A 4,307-nucleotide genomic window follows, 5' to 3' on the forward strand; every position below is an offset into this window, starting at 1 on the left:
AGCTCTGCAAGAGAAGGAGCACGAACTGGTTCCACTCTTAGGCTCCAAAAGAAACACTGAGGCCCTAGAGACAAGTCACACTCCAAAGTACAGAACACACACTTGGGCACTCTGGAAATTATGATTGCAGAGTAGAATTAAATGCTAGAAAGCATTAGAAAGCAAAATTAATAAGCAAATAAAATCTGGAGGCAACAGGATGGGGAGACAGGAGGCAGAAGTAAGCTAATAACCTCATTTTTCATGGTAAAGTCTATGCTGTCCGAAACCAAAACATGTACTTTAAAAACATGACTCCAATTTCTTATGGATTTTTCCTAGCTTTGGAAAGCTGGCTGGTTTAGAATCTACTTCTCTTAAAGGGCCGAAATTTTTATCTGAAGTTTAACAATACTACTTTTTCACTTTAATGATTTTATTGTCTATTAATTTTTTTAACTGAATGCTTTTTATTTAAAAATAAGAATAAATTTGATGCCATTGAGAGAAAATTATTTCTATCTGTCTGTCCATGTATCTACCAGAGACATTTGAAAACATATCCACCACATGTTAAATTTTGCTATTTCTGAGTGGTGAAACTATGGGTGATTTGTTTTCTTCTTTGTACCTGTCAATTCTGATTGAATACTTTATCATGACCATGCCACTTTTTTAAAAAACAAAAACCATTACTGTTTTTTTAAAAGAGAGACATAGTATACAAATACTATACCAATTAAAAATTTGAAAAATAAATAAAATCATCTTCCAGTTACAAAGCAGAGGCAGCCAAGAACGAAGGGAAGGACAATGCTCACCTCGGGGATGGGCGAGTTCAGGCCAGGGATTTTCAGGTTGGGGTAGGACGGGGGTGGCCCGTATCGCTGCATGGCAATCAGCCACGGGGGAGGGACCTTGTGGGCATTCTGCAGGAGAGAGGGAACAGGACACTGTCTGCCTAACCCTATCCCCGGCTCTCCTTTCCGCCCCAACTGCCACCCTCTTCCCTGCTTCCCCAGCCAGCTGACTGGCACTCACTGGTCCTACTGGCATCCCCAAGGAAATCCTTAGCTCATCGGACAGATCTCCAGGCTTCTTCTCCTTCAGTCGCGTCTCAAACTCCTTCCCCTGAGGAAAAGGCAGGGCGAGCTGTGTTGTGGATGCCAGGCACACGCTGGGAGCTCCGTGGCAAGAGGACATGAGAACGAGGACAGTCCCTCTGCGCTGCCTGGCTCCCACTCCGGGGCTCATTGCTCTTTTCCGGGGCAACCCGGGCGGAGGAATACAGGCCAGCGCTGAGGGGAAAGGCCAGACCCCCAGTGCTGTCACTGACCCACCCTGAGAACATGGCCCGCTACGACCGGCTTTCCCACCTGTAAAATGAGGGCCTTCGGTAGGATGGTCTCCAGGATCCTTGCACCCCAAAAATTCCGTGACATCATGGTGATTAATATTTCAAGGATCAGAAAAAAATAGAAACTTTTCTCCCACCCCCAATATTAAATGTTAAATGTTTCCTAAAAGCACCTGCCACTTGGCCCCTCGTCCCTCATCCACTCACCACAAAGTATTATCATTTCAAAGACATGGTCTACGTCACTCTTCCACAAAAGACTTCACTTTAAAATTGCAAATTCCGCCTCCTCCGAGGGGAGTTACGGGCAATTCTAAGGCAGAGGAGCTGCTGTACCAGCTTCAAAAGCCCTTCTGACCAAGGGTTAGATTGTCACAACCCCACGGCCCGCAGGCCCCCAGGCCCCTCCCGAACCTCGTAGTACAGGTCCCCGTGGATGGTCAGCTTTGGCTTGGTCTGCCACTTGAAGAAGGCGTCGTGCAGTTTCTGGTAGTCAATGTCAATCTTGCCCATCTTGGGCCGAACCTTCTCTCGCATTTTTGACTTCATGGTCTTCTGCTCTTCCTGTGGAGAATGGCAAGAGACATGCCTTAACAGGTACTCGCCAAGCTCACCTCATTAGAGAAATCTGGCTCCCAACTCCCAAGAGAGATCAAGGGAAACCTCAGTTCTCTCACTCTGAGAGTCATCGAAATCCTCCTGCTCAAACCCCCCAGAATTACACGATGCATGCCCAACAGGACAGATCTGATAAAATCAGCCTCAGCTGTGTATGTCAACAACTATTTTTTAAACCATCTCGTCCAGAGATGGATCTCATCAGTTGTCTCTGGAGAGGACTGGCTGACTAGAGTCCAACTGGAAGGCAGAGACTTCCTGTGTTCTTCTGTAACTCCCAAATTTCTGCACTACAGGCAAGTATTATTATTCAAAGTATCTAATTAAAACCGTTGCATTTAAGAAGTTACACAACCACCCTGAATCTCTAGCCACAAAGTACATCGGGGGAAGGAGTCACCAGGTGAGCTGGCAGAGTGAAGGCAGGGGAGGAAGAGAGGGGGAGGAAAACAAAAGGATAATGAGACAAGTAAAAGTAGGTGGGTTTTGGGAACCAGGTTCCAATTCTGAAGGCGGCTGCTGTGAACGGTGGGGGTCCCCAAGGGCAGGTCTGAGCCCCAGCCAGGCCCTACCTTTTCCTGCAGGGCCTCCCGCATCTCCTGGATGCCTGTGCGTTTGATGAAGTCTGGCAGCTCGAAGGGGGGCTTCTCAATGCCCCGTTTACCCTGCAGGTACTTGCGCTTAAAACACCAGTGGCGTGGCACAGGCACGGAGTTCCGAGTGGCCTTGAGGTGAACCAAGAGCTTAGGGTCCTGTGCCGTCACGTCATGCATCTCCACGACGTCAGGCCGAGCCACCAGCTGGAAAACACACAGCAACACATCTCTAGAAAGCCCCAGCCTCTCAGGTCTAAAGCTCTCCTTCTCTTCCTCAATGAACCCACACCCGAATCACCCAAGCCACTCAAAGACCTCCTCGACCCCTCCCAAAGCAAAGCCGCTGTGGGGTTCCAGGGACTCCTCACGCGGTCTCCCAGCCAGGCTCCATCGAGGGCCTGCTGGAGGGTCTCCAGCCTCACCTGCTTGAGTTCAGCCACAGTGAAGCGATTCATTCGGCGCATCTTCTTCTTGGACAGCTTGGGGGCTTCTGGCTTCTTTTCCTAGAACAGAACAATCCCCTCTTCTGAGCAAGACTCTTAGGTGTGAATCACACTGCCCTGACCACCCCAAAACTTAAGCCACCAAAGCCCCACAAGACTTTGCCACGGTCCCTCTCAGGATGTATCTCTGCCACCAGTGCCCAGAGCCCGCTCCCCACCGCGAGGGCTGGGCCTGACCTGTTCGTCGTCACTGCTGTCATCATCACTGTCCTTGTGCTCCTCCTCAAAGCCCTTCTTCTTGGGGGCTGCAGAATTCTCCAGTTTGTCAAGTTTCTCTGGCTCCTTCTCTTTCTCCTTCTTCACGTCGTCGGTGAGCTGAGGAGGCAGACGCATGGGAGCCCCAACCCTGAAAGACGCCTCCTCCCTCAGCCCGTCCCCGCCCCTCCCCTGCTTAGCTCCGCCCCTTCAGAGCGCTGCTCCTCGCACCTTGAAAGCCTCAAAGATCCTCTTGAAGAAGATGAAGTTGGGCTCATAGATCTCAGGTTCTTCAGTCACATACTCGATCTCAACATCGGCAGCCGGGGAGTCAGAGCCCCGGGACCGGGCTGAGTCTTTCTCTCGGTCCCCAGAGCTCTCAGATGACACCCCCCGCACCCGCTGGGGCTTTTTCTTCTTCTTTCGGTTCCGACGCTTCCGGTTTTTCTGTCGAGACAAGACAAACCAGCTGGGTCGGAGAATCTGAGCACCGTGCCTGCCTCCCAACCCCAAGCTCCTCGCTCAACGTCCCCAACAGTTCAAGGCGCAGCCTCTTCCCCAGGAGGCAGTCTCTAGAGTTCTGCCCCTCTCAAGCTGTGTGCCTCCCAGAACCCCAGCTTTTTCAGCTGTAAAATGTAGGTGTGCACGGTCCTCAGAATCCAAAGGGCAATTACAAGAAAAACATCTTAAGATGCTTAGGACAGAAATGGCACGAACAGCAGCTGCTACTCACTGAACACTGACGGCCGGGGTTCAGCACGAATCTCCGGCCCATACCTCTTTCTTGGATACGGACACCGTGTCCTCCTCAGTCTCTGACGCTGACTGGCCCAGGGATGAGCGAGCGTCTGTTTCCATTTCCTCTTCCTCTGTAAGGAAGGACGCTGGTGATCAGAGTCTCTCCTCGGTGCCGCGGACCTGACACTCGGCCATGTTAACCTACCTGTCCCGAGAGCCATTCTCCCTCTAAACCCTCCTCGGGGAAGGGGCGGAGGAGGAGGACTCGGCCTCGGCGTCTGCGGGCTCTGCTGTGGCAGCCTCAGGACGCCCTGCACTCAC

At 51.3% G+C, this 4,307-nt stretch overlaps 1 protein-coding gene across 2 annotated transcripts in view; it reads right to left on the reverse strand.

Annotated features, from left to right (window-relative positions):
- Positions 1 to 4,307, reverse strand: part of SF3B2 (splicing factor 3b, subunit 2, 145kDa) — an 18,697-nt gene that overhangs the window by 9,918 nt on the left and 4,472 nt on the right. The gene's annotated exons all lie outside the window — the stretch shown is intronic.

Source organism: Propithecus coquereli, unplaced genomic scaffold (genome assembly GCF_000956105.1).
Source record: "Propithecus coquereli isolate 6110/MARCELLA unplaced genomic scaffold, Pcoq_1.0 Scaffold120, whole genome shotgun sequence".
NCBI classification, from domain to species: Eukaryota; Metazoa; Chordata; class Mammalia; order Primates; family Indriidae; genus Propithecus; species Propithecus coquereli.